Below are 12,450 nucleotides of genomic sequence, written 5' to 3' on the forward strand. Positions count from 1 at the left end.
AAGGAGACAGGGGGAGAGATGGAGAGTTGGAGGTAGAGATAGAGGTAGGTAGAGAGAGAGAGATGGTGGACTCAGTTCTTAGTATCTCTTAGTAGTTGTCCAGAAGGTATGAGTGGCCCTCAGCATCCTGCCACAGAAGACGGAAGAGGTGGCATCAAGAGGTGGCATTGTGTGGTGTACAGGCTTTGCTGCTCTTCCCTCCTCTCTCAGGGCTGTGACTGTCCGGCTGGCCGGGCAGGCTCACGCAGAGTCTGCAGAGTTGACGCCTGGTTTGCTTCTCTAGACGGAGTTACCGAAGCAGTTGTCTGCAATGTGATCTCCAGGTCCAGCTGCCCCAAGGACTCTGGGTGACTGGGGAGTCACGACAGGAGCATCTTTGTTCTCCCCGGGAGGCTCAACTGTGGTCGCTTGGGGCACCAGAGCTGGTAGTTCCCTGGACAGTTATGGACAGGAGCTTGGCACTAGGACTCAAGTGAGCCAGAGAGCAGGGGTCCACAGATTATACAATTTGCAGCTAAACTTAAATGATCAAAATGATGCTGCAAGTGTTGAATATTTGAGCAACAAAGGGAAAAAAAATTTAATTCAGTTTTGCTGTTTAGGCAGGGAAACTCTGGGCTAATCCATCCATCCTGGTTTAATAGTTCAGAAATAATGTTAAGGTTTGTCTGAGTCCTCTTTGCACAACAAGGGCTAAGCACTCCCCCAATCGCCAGCTCCCCTCTCCCTGCCCCACCCAGACAAAGGCATAGAACTCCTTCCCGCTTAGTTTCTCATTCATCCTGGAAAAGAGTTCCTGTTCTAATTGATCCCTTTTCCTTTTCATCCAGAAGTCAGCCTTTCTCAATTGAAAATATGTCTGCAACCAGATGTCTGGAAAAAAACCGATGTGAATTCAGTTTTTCTTTGTTTTAAACAATTATCATTTATCTTCTGGAGCCTTTTGGCTTCTAGGAAAACCACAAATCGGGTATACAAATTGGTGGGCGCAGGCTGTTGGATTTAATATAGTGTGACTTGATCCAATTATAAGTTAAGCGTAAAATGCTTCTTGATACCTCTCCATCCCTCAGCTATGCAGGCCTCATTATTCACACCCTTGGCTCCCTGTCTTTTCACCACTTGTCATCTTGATCAATGGCATAGAAATACAAACTAGTTAATCCTTTCTTGATAACTTCAGCCTATAAAGAAGTTTAGTGGGGGAGGAATAGTACTGGCCTCAAGTTTATTCAACGCTTCTCTCTAGGTCATTCTGACTTATAGAAGGATGGGGATTGAGAAAGACCTGGAAATGCAGTTGTTTTTTATCCCAAAGGGCAACTCAAGCTCCAGTGATGGGAAGATGCCCAGCTGGTTAGAGGTGGAGCTGCGCCAAGCACTCGATCCAGGGAGCGCTAATCTCTATCAGATTGTCTGTCAGCCCCTCAGATCCCAATGGTCACCTCCCAGCCCCTACCACCATACCTGAGAGCAAGGGTCTATGCCTTGGGTCACTGAAGCATCCTTTGGGCCTCCCTGTCAAGTTTAGTTTAAGAAACCCATCCTGCTTCCTTCTTGCAAGCAGGACCAGGGGCCTTTTAGCAGGCGAGAACCATGACCTGCAAAGTCTTTAACTCAAGCTAATTTGTATGAGATCAGATAGACTAATTTTTCAATCTTTAGAGGTCTGTGGAAAGCAGAATTTAACTTTTTAAGTGTTTGAAGAAAAGATTTAATGCCTTCAAAAGCGAATTCATTTAATAATTTATTCAGTCAACATTTGCATGCCCACTCCATGCTCAAAGCATCTCATGACATTTAAACAGAAGAGAACCATAGCATGGTTCTCCAATGCTTTGATTCTGCTTTATGTTTTAATCTGTCTCTAGATGGAGCTATGAAGGTAGTGACGTTTATTTTTTAAATTCATGCAGCTTTTTGATGAGGACCTCTGGAATCTCAGTAGTAGGCCTGGATGAGACAGGGCAGGGGTAAGGACCGTTCCCAATCCCTACGTGTCTGTGAGTCCAGGCCTCAGTGTGGGAAGGTGATGCCAGACTGCAGCAGCTGAGTGGGAACAAGGCCCAGCTGCCACAGGTGGGGCTCTGAGAGGAGCAGGGCGTTGACTGTTCAGACATGGACTGTGGATTCAGACCCAAGTGCATCACTGTGAGCTGTGTTGACCACACAGGAGCTGACGCTGTGCGTTACTGTAACTAAACACCCCTGCCCCAACTGACGACTAGTCTGCTTCCTGTCTCTGCGGATTTGCCCTTCTGGACATTTCACATAACTGGAATCACAGACTATGTTTTCACGACTGCCTTCTTTCACTTAGCATAGTGTTTTCAGGGGTCATCAGTGTTGCAGGGTGTGTTCATCCTTCATTCCTTTTTATGGCTGAATAATATTCCCTTAATTTGAATTTGTCTGATGTTTTTCTTCTACTTAGAATGGAGTTATGGGTTCTTTTGAGGAAGATCATAGAGGTGAAGTGCCTCATGATAACACATCCAGGAGCATATGCTGTCTGTGTGACTTATCACTGGTGATCCTGACCTCGGGCACCTGGCCAAGGCTGTGTCTGCCAGGTTTCTCACTGTGAGGTTACTTTTCCTCTCCTTTCTATACCCTACTCTGAGGAAGCAGTTGGGGTAGGGGTGGGGAATGCAAGGGGGGAGTATTTACACAAATTATTTGAAGTTCTGTATAGGAGATTTGGCTCTTTTCTCCTATTCAGTCATAAATTTATATCAGTATATTTATTTTATACTTTGGATATTTTATATTTTGGGGATGTGTGATTTGTTGCTGAGTGTTCCAGCTCTTTAAGGTTGGCTCCTGTTTGTGTCTCGTTGACATGCCACCCCCACTCCCCCCAAGCCTTTTCTTTCTGGCATGATAAGATGTTCATGGCTCATCTTGTAGTATTCCCTGCTCCAGCTCTAGGATCAGCCATTGCCAAGGAGGCTGGTTTCTTTTGTTGGCGCATGCTATCTTAGAAACCAAGATCTGGATGCCTTGTGTGCTCGCTGCTACCAGGGTGTGTGTCACTGTTTCTAGGCTCTCTCAGGGGACAAAGCTAGGAAATATATGTGTGTGAATTAGCCCATGCATACATACGTGTCTGTGACTATTTTGGTATGTTTCTGTATCTAATGCTAAACATCACTCTGAAGTAAGATCAATTTTAAAGAAATACACTGTGAGATGGGCAGACACCTCAGGAGAAGTTTAGTGTTTAAACACCATAGCTTCTTAGCGCAAGACAGAACCATTGTTTTATAAATGGAAGCAGTGCCCAGGAATCCTCTGCTGATATTGATAACCTGTCCCGCATGTAACCACAAATGCACTCTCACCATCCCCACAGAAGACAGCTCCCATCACACGCGGGGCCTCGTTCTCTGGGTCCCTGGGTGGGTCCATTCTCTTCTGGTGCAAGTCCTCAGGCTCTGGTAACCGGAGGACAACAGCATATTGGTTAAATGAACTAAAGCACATCCATATGATCATTAAAATTAATGTTATGGAAAATTGCAATCATGACATATTTTTTGTATACAAAATATTATGTACTCAATGAGCCCATTATGCATATGGAAAAATTGTAAGGATATTCACCAAAATGTTATTGGGTGTGTTAACTCAGGATGATGAGATTAGAGGGAATTCTAAATTTCTCCCTTTTTTGTTTGAATTTTCTAACACGTGCTACTTGCACAGTAAGAAAAAATTCTCCCCAAAAGTAAATACTCCTCTGACAAGAAGGGTAACAGTTCTTTAATTAGACCATAAATTTGCTTAACCATTAGCTGAAGAAACCAGGAATACGCTTTTAAATTAAATAAGTGGATTAGAAGTGGTTTTCAGACCTGGGGGACTGTGGGAAAGGACAAGTCTTGTGAAAGCAAAACTTTTTGATACTTGGCAAGGGAGCGTGCCTTCCCTGAAAGCCCAAGAAGTGAAAATAATTACAGAAAAGCAGTTGCCTAACAGGAACCCCAGCCTGTAGTCAAGACCTGATGCCCTTGTCAGCTGGGTCTTTGAAACTGTGTGCCCAGGAGCCGGAGGCCTTGTGAGGTGACATGAGCTCCATGTTTTTATCTTGTTCAAATGTCAGTCTGTAGCGAGAAGCTACACAGTGAGGGGCCTGGTTGAGAGGGAACACGAGTTACCTGCCTGTGGGACATGGCTCAGGCTGGTCCACAGAAGGTAAACAGTGGCTCTTGCAGGTGCACATGAGGAGGAATGAATGTGGGGCTTACATAATCTCATGCTTTGACATGCATTGTTTTATCTTTGTTTCCTGAGTTTTAATATTGGATCACTGTCACTAATTAACATGTGGTTAATAGTTGCCCTCACCCATGAAGTTTATTTAGAAAAACAAGCTGTTTTCAATGGATCCAAATCAACCTAAGCCTAATTTTATTGTCCGATTAAGAGTTAAAGAAAAGGGAGGAAGCTTTCATAATTTCTCAAAATTATTTAAAAATGCATTAGTTTCTTTTTCATTTGGGTTTTGTATTTATGAGATTTTAAATCAATATTTAAGTGAATATATAAAAATATTTTTCTCTATCATAAATTTCAACTGAGTACTCATTAAGAACAAGTGCTGAAAAACTTGCAGATGAGTAAAAAGGGTGTTGAATAGGACTTTTAGGTCACACCTCACCTCACCACTTTGCAGTCAGTTGGGAGAATGAACAAGCCAGCAGTGACGGGAAGCAGAGCTGACCCAGTTGTCAAGGAGGCGAAGTGTGGTATTAGATATGTGGCCTCGGAGGGGCCACTTAACCTCATGTAACCCCGTGACAACTCTATGAAGTAAGTGTTGTTATTATTACCTGAAGTGTATAGACAGGGAACAGGCAGAGTGCAAAGCCCTTAGAACAGAGCCTGGGCTATAGAAAGTTCTAGATAAGAGTTAAATGCATCCACTAAAAGGAGCACTGAAGGACCATACTGTGTCTGTGACCTTGTCTGTTGTGAATCTTCCAGCCTCTGAGGAATCAAAGATGATTAATGTCAAGTTCTTTACCAGACTAGTCATTACATTCAGACCCTCAGTTGTTGTTGATCACTCGATGGTGCACGTCCTTGGTAAACAGTCGTGAAGAGATTCCAAGCTTGGTGACTAGGACTGCGGGAGCTGGGGGTAGACTGTCCCCATCTGTTCTCCACCTTGGCTCAACATGAGCTGGCCCTCGTGTGTAGACAAAAATGTACTTCCAAAGTGTTTTGTAACAACAGTCTAGAATTTAGGGGATTGCAGGACAAGGGTATATTCTATGAAATTAAACTTCTGGTTCCTAAAATCTGAGAAACCATTTTCTCTAGTCCACAGAACTATTTTTTCATTGAAAATTAGGAAAATAGAGGATCTAACGCTATGCTTGTCTCTTGCGTCCTTGCCCTTCCCATTGTGATTCAATGCCACCTGTATTTATCCTGGTATGCCTTTTTCTTCTCTCTCCCTATATCTGTATTTCTTTCTTTTTATTCTCAATGTCGACTTCAACTCTTTTTGTTTGGAGCTTCCTCTTACTGTGTGACAGACTCTTGGTCCGTCTCACCCTCTTATCTTAAAAAGAAATTTTTTTTAACTATAAGAATCAGACCTCATGGGAAGCCTCTTCATTTAACCCCTCCCCAGGGCAGGGCTCACTGACCCAATAGATTTAAGAAATTAGTTCTTTTCCAACCTTGTCCTTTGAATCCAACTTAGCCATCTAGGTTTCACCTAACCCAGTTTCTCCCTAAGCTACTCTGTAGTCACCCTAAAGCTCTTCCAATTACCATCTACAAAGGAACCAAGGTTTTCTGGTGCTCTATTCCTCATTCAATGTGAACATGACCAGGATTGTCCCTATGAATAAAAATTGGCTGTTTTTTCTTACCAGATACTTCACTGAGGCTCCTCAGTAGGCGTTGTAAAGCTCTTCCGATACCATACGCAAAGAGGTAACTCTCTAGCACCAGCTCCTCACCCCATGTGATCCCTGTCTGGCTTGTCCCTATTAACAAAGATTGGTCACACAAGTTTTGTCCTGCCACAATTTCACTCCACGTCCTTTATAGTCTCTCTTATGCTCTTTTATGCTCCTTTATAGTCTCTTATGCATTATCATTAGCAGGAGAGCCAACATTTTCACTAGTGTGGGCCTCACCTGGCTCTCTGGGTTCAAGCCCACTCTTATAAAGAGGCAACTCCAGGATCCTGTTCTTTGCCCAGTTGAGATCCACGTTCTCTACATGCTGGAGAGGACTCCCTGTCCAACAGCACAGCCTCTGTTCTTATAATCCTACGCATTCCATGCTCAGAAATAACCCCGCCAGTGTTGACAATGGTCAGTCCAGTGTTCCTAGATTTGGCTTGGACTCCAGACTGCTGGATGTCCTCCTGGTAGCCCCAGAGGTGACACTCAGTAAGGGGCAGCACTAGAGTCTTGCTGAGCGCCCCCATCTGGCAGCTTCTCTCTTTCTGTGTACCCTCTGATCTCCTTGCTTTCTGGCACTGTCACCTCCTCCTCTGTGGTCTACACAGGTGGAGAAGTGACGCCAGGGAATCCCTCCCACGAGAGCAAAGCGAGGCTGCTCTCCTACAGCTCCAGGACGGTTCCTGATGCTCTGATTCCAGCCTTAGAAAGAAGTGGCAGCTCTCCAAAAGTTAGTCTTGGGCTGCTTTGTGCTTCAACTATTTCTTACGGTTTTGATAGTCATGTGCCTTTTTCCACACCCCACCCTGCCCCTTACCTTCTCTTTATCACGAGCAACGAAAAAGCAAAGACATTCCGTCTCTCCTCCTGACCCAGCCCCCTGCCAGGGCATTGCGGTTATCCTGTGGCCCTTCCATTCCACAAAGCTGCCTCAGACTCTTGAGAAGCTCTGCCTTCTTGAGGAGAAACTAAGATTCTGGAGCCTTAGTCCTCTGTGCCCTGCCCTAAGGCTGGTAACACTTTTCCTCCTCGGGAGGGAGGAGCTACTTTACTCCATGTGGAGTGTCTCATTTTTCTTTCTCTCTCAATACCCAGCTCAGCCCTCAGAATTTTTCTTTCCCGCATAGAGAAGAGGCACCTGGAAATCTTAGATCTCTGAGGTAAGTATCTTTTACTGCAGCCAGAGACAAAGCAGTAGTTAAGGAATTGACGGTTACATAGACACATGGATTACGGAGTGAATTAACATTAGAATACTTTGCAATGAATTCAGTATTTTCCGTGAATCTCTTTCCCTCTGAAACAGTCTTCATTGCACCCTGTGGGTCTGGGTCAGCCACGTTGCATCCGGTTCCAACCACCTTTATCAGCCCAAACCCCGTAACATTTCCTGGATGTGCTGCCTCCCTTGTCGTCATCATCTGTTGATTAGAAAGAATTCAGTAATCTCTACCCCTTCTGTTTTCCCATATTTCCTAGAAATGCAACTGGGAAGCTCTCCAGAGACACCCAGCACTGCGCTGCGTCAGTCCCCACCCTATAGTTTCTGTCCACCGTTCCTGGCTTCTGAGCAGAGTGTAAGCTGCCTGTCAGGGGTTTCCAGAGCTCCCAGGCAGAGGCTCCAGGCTTCCTGTCCGAGTCCGAAGGGAGCTCAGCTCACTCGTCAGAAGCCTTTTTGGTGCTGCCTCTAGTCGCTGCTTTCCTCAGCCAGCTGCTCAGTTTCGTTCATGCAGCAAACACAGGGGGACGGTACCAAGCGCGGTTCTGGAGATGATCGTGAGGCGTGGCATCAGCCCCCACACACCTCACAGTGCCCTCTGGGAGGACTTTCTTGAAAAGCTGGCTTCTAAAATGCAGGCCTTCAGTTCCCAGGGTGCAGTTCCTCTGGCTCCTGGGTTCCGGCAGACCCCACGACTCTGTTCCACTTCACCTTCACCCGCCAGGCCACTCCTGCGGAGTCCCTAGCAGAGGTCCTACTCCAGGCTCCTTCAGGGTCTGTTCAGTCTCTTCTGATTGGTGTTAGGGGAGCAGTCATGTTTAAGCTTCCCTTTTGCTGTTCTCTAAGCCAGGAGACAAGATCCCCAGGTTAACCTTGCCTCTAGGAGCCTCTCATTTTCCCAAAGAGGTGCTCCGGGGTCCATAGGATAGTGCTCAGGAAAACAGTTATGGAGTCCTGGGATCTCCAAAGTGTGGGAATGTGGAGGTCGTTCAGTCAGTCGCCAGCTCTGCTCAGCCCACTCACTAGACCTGTTTCCTCTCCTCTCATTTTTTCATCCTGGGTATGGAACCCACTGACAGCCACCTAAAGCGAGTGGATACTTTGAAAGGACACACTGTTACTCAAAGGTATTCTTCATTATGCTATGTAATTTCATAATAGAGGAAACAAGGTTCTTGTATGGCATTAAATGATGAAAGCAAAATACAAAATTATATTTACTCTGTCATCATGCCTGGATAAAAACGTGGGTACTTGCAGACCAGATCTGGAAGGGAATACAAACCTGAGCCATGTGCTGTGTTGGGAGGCGGCTTCGTACGTGATTCTATTGAACAAATTTGTTTTCCCTTTGTGATTACAGTTTTCATTGAGTTATGCAAAACATACAATATAATCAGAAAATAAAATGAAAGAAACTGAGAGAAGGAATTGGAACAGAAGGAAAGGAGATTAGAACTGCCAGATGAGGCCTTGGAACTGCTGCGACTCTACAGACCGGGGGGACCTGGCGACCGAGCCGAGAAGGAGGAGGGCACAGGACCTGCCACCAGGAGATGGGAACTTGAGCCCCGGCTGAGTGAGAAAGAAGAGAGCAGCCCCTGGGAGTTGTGGACCGGGAGTGGACCTGGCGCTCGCTGGCAGGCTGGGTGCCTCCTGTAGAAGTAAACAGTGTCATAAAGCGTCAGTATCTGACAAGGTCCTTCTGTGTCCTCAGTGGAGGGAGACAAGAACAAGACCACTCTGATCACATCTGAGCACAGACAAAATAAGCACACGGTGCAAAGTGCAAAGGTGCCAGATATCACCCTGGCTCTCGCGAGCCCTTCTCTACCAGCTGTAGCACCAGCCTGCTAGGCTCCTCCTGTCTACCGGATGCAAATATCAAGGTATCCAGGTATGGAGTTGCCCCCGCTGCCTGACGGCACCTGATCCAGAACAAATCATGCTCACCGAATCTTCCCCCACACGCCAGCCCAAGCCCCAGTTGTATAATGAGCCCTTCCTCAGAAACTCATTGTGAGATCCCACGACTTTCCATGCTTGCAAATATGCCATTGAACTCAGGCTTTTCTGGTTGTAGAAGGGTTCTTTGGCTGCTTTTAACTTCCTCTGGGTTCTAGAGCAAGGAATTCAAACTTGCCATAACTTGCTTTTATCTATTCAATGGAGAAGATGAGCCTGGAAGAAGAAATGAGAAACTGCACGTGAAAGTGCGCTGTAAGCCACGCCGTGTCATGTACGCCCTTTACTTCCTTTGAAAGCACGACATTCTCTCATTTCCATGGCTTTACACACGCTTCTCCCTCTGCCTGGAAAGTCTTCCCCCAGCCACTTTCAAACTCTTATTCGTGCTTTGGCTCTAGCTGCTGGGGTATTAGTGGAGACATTTTCCATTGCTGCTGTAGTGGATTACTGCAGGTTTAGTGGCTCAAAACAACACAGATTTGTTCTCTTACAGTTCTGGAGATCAGAAGTCCAAAATGGGTTTTACTGGGCAAAAATGAAGGCATTGTCAGGCTGTGTTGTCTCTGGAGTTCCTGGGGGAGACCGATCCCTGGGCCTGTTCCAGCTTCTAGCACCTGCATTCCTCAGCTCTGGCCCTTCCTCCGCGTTCTCAGCTAGCAACGGCCGGTTGAATCCTTCTTCTGTCACATCCCTCTGACCTTGGCTTCTGTCGTCACATCTCCTTTCTCATTCTTCCGCCTCCTCCTTCACGTGTAAGGAGCTCTGTGATCACATTAATCCGGATTTACCTCCCGTCTCGTGGCATTGAACCACACGTGCAGAGTCTCTTTGTCCTGTGAGGTGACACATTCACAGTTCCAGGGACTAGGCCGTGGGCATCTTTGGGGCATTATTCTGTCTTCACCTCAGTGAGCAGTGAGGAAACAAAGGTCCTACATCTTAGTAGTGAGAGATTGGCAATAAGCAAATGAAAAAATTCACAGTGGAGATGTCTTGCTGTGAAGAAAACTAAAGTGGAGTGAGGGGCTAGGAAGCTGCCGTTTTTATAGGCTGGCCAGACAAGGCCTCTCTGGTTGGGTGGTGTGCGAGCCAGGACCTGAAATGAAGTGAAGGACGAGAGTCGCGCGTGTCTTGGGAGGGCCGGTCCCAGGCAAGGAGGATGCGGAGACTCCAGGAGTCGGACAGAGAAGTAGCCGAGGCCATGTTAATGCAGGGCCCCGGGACCACGTGCAGTAAATGCCCATTTCTGAGTGCTCTCTGGCAGCTGACTGGGGGTGAGCTTCTCAGGGTGAGTGTCCCCAGTGCCCTCTTCTAGCAAAGTGAAGCCTGCCTGAAACCTGCCCTCTGGTCGCGAACAGACTAAGCCCCAGCAGCAGTGCCTGGCGTGTCCACCGTCACAGCCCTGAAGATTGAGAGGGTGCCCAGGCACCCTGTGAACGTCTGTTACACCAGCGGGGCTGCACTGTTTCGGTTTAGGGTAATCAGGCTTGTGGCAGAAATGGAACTGCTCTGGACAGGACTGGATTTAAGATCTGCATTGCCCACTAGTGTCTGGAGGACCAACTGTGCTGTGTCTGGGAAGGAGAGGGCCTTGGGCTTGGGGAGAAGAGGGTGGGTAGGCCTGGAGGTGCTGTGGCTGGGGGCAGGGCTAGGTACCTCCTGGAGCCACGGGCACCCAGCATGGTGGCACAGAGCAGCAGCTTTGATTGTGAGGCAGTGAGGGAAAGTGGTGCCCACCTGGCGTGGGGAGACAGTCCTCACATGGCATCTCCTGTTTTGTGTGTCTGTATCTGTGTCCAAATTTCCGCCCCCCCCCCCCATTTCTTTTGGTGAGGAAGATTGACCCTGAATTAACATCTGTGCCCAGTCTTCCTCTATTTTGTACATGGGACACCGACACAGCATGGCTTGACAAGCGGTGTGTAGGTCTGCGCCTGGGATCCAAACCTGGGAACCCTGGGCTGCCAAAGTGGAGTGTGTGAACTTAACCACTGTGCCACCATGCTGGCTCCCCTAAATTTCTCCTTTTTATAAAAATACCAGTCATATTGGATTAGGGCCTACCCCTAAAATAACCTCATTTCAGCTTGATTACCTCTGTAAAAATTCTCTTTCCAAATCAGGTTATGTTCTGAGAGTCAGGACTTCAATGTCTTTTGGGGGATACAGTGCAACCCTAACAGCATCTAAGGGATGTGCACGCAGCAGTCAGTGTCTGAATGGTTCAGTGAAGTGATTACAAATGTTACTGAGCATCTACTAGGGGCCGGGCACCTTGCACACATTATTTTACTTACTTTTTAAAATAACGAAGTAGGTGCTGAGTTGATCCCCATTTCACAGATGAAGAGAGTGAGGCTTAGAGGCTCCCAAGGCCACACAGGGAGCATGTGGCAACACCACTTTTCAAGCTCAGGACTGTCTGACTCCTGCGTCTGAAGTTCTAACCACTCTGCAGACCACCTTCAGGATAGACCAGCCAGCTCTGGAAGAAAAATGCTGTGTGCTCCTTATTTCATGTGTATTAAGTAAACCTATTCATCTCCTTCTCCACTTCTGTAGTAAAGTTGAGCTCTATAGGCCTGTTCCCCCCTCATTGTTTATTAAGGCATTATTTTGATGACTTTTGGTGGTTGTACAAAATCATGTAACCGTCACCATAATGTAGACATGGAGCAGGTCTTTATCCTGCGAAGTTCCTCCTGGCCCGTCACACCCCAGGGCCAGGCAGCTGCTGATCTGCTCTTTGTCACTGTGGTTTTCTTACAGGCCTGGTTTGGGTTTATAAGTGCTAAGATCCCTAAAAAAAATAAGTCTTCATTATTAACCAAAGGAGTCTGCAAAAGAGGAGCAGAGAATGTCCCTCTCCCCGAGAGTTATAAAGAGGAGAGAGAACTTTTTGTTAAATTTGTTAAAACAATCTGATGTAGGGGGCCGACCCTGTGGTGTAATGGTTGGGTTCAGCATGATCCACTTCAGCGGGCCAGGTTCACAGGTTCGGATCTTGGGTGCAGACCTACACCACTTGTCAGCCAAGCCGTGGAGGTGACTCCCATATAAAGTGGGGGAAGATTGGCACAGATGTTAGCTCAGGGCTAATCTCCCTTAGGGAAAAAAAAATCTGATTTGGTAAGGGATAATTTGATAATATTCACAAGCTTGTTAATTTTCCTGTTCTGTCACTTTAAAATTCAATAATCTATTTTGCAATTTGAATTGACCTTTACCCACACATAATTTTACAATGTCATGCACTGGTCATTTGGAAAATACAGGCTTGCTGTTATACACAGCTTCCACATGTGGCTCGTTTCATTATGGAGTAAAGTAAATCAC

The sequence above is a fragment of the Equus przewalskii genome, chromosome 15 (assembly GCF_037783145.1).
Source record: "Equus przewalskii isolate Varuska chromosome 15, EquPr2, whole genome shotgun sequence".
NCBI classification, from domain to species: Eukaryota; Metazoa; Chordata; class Mammalia; order Perissodactyla; family Equidae; genus Equus; species Equus przewalskii.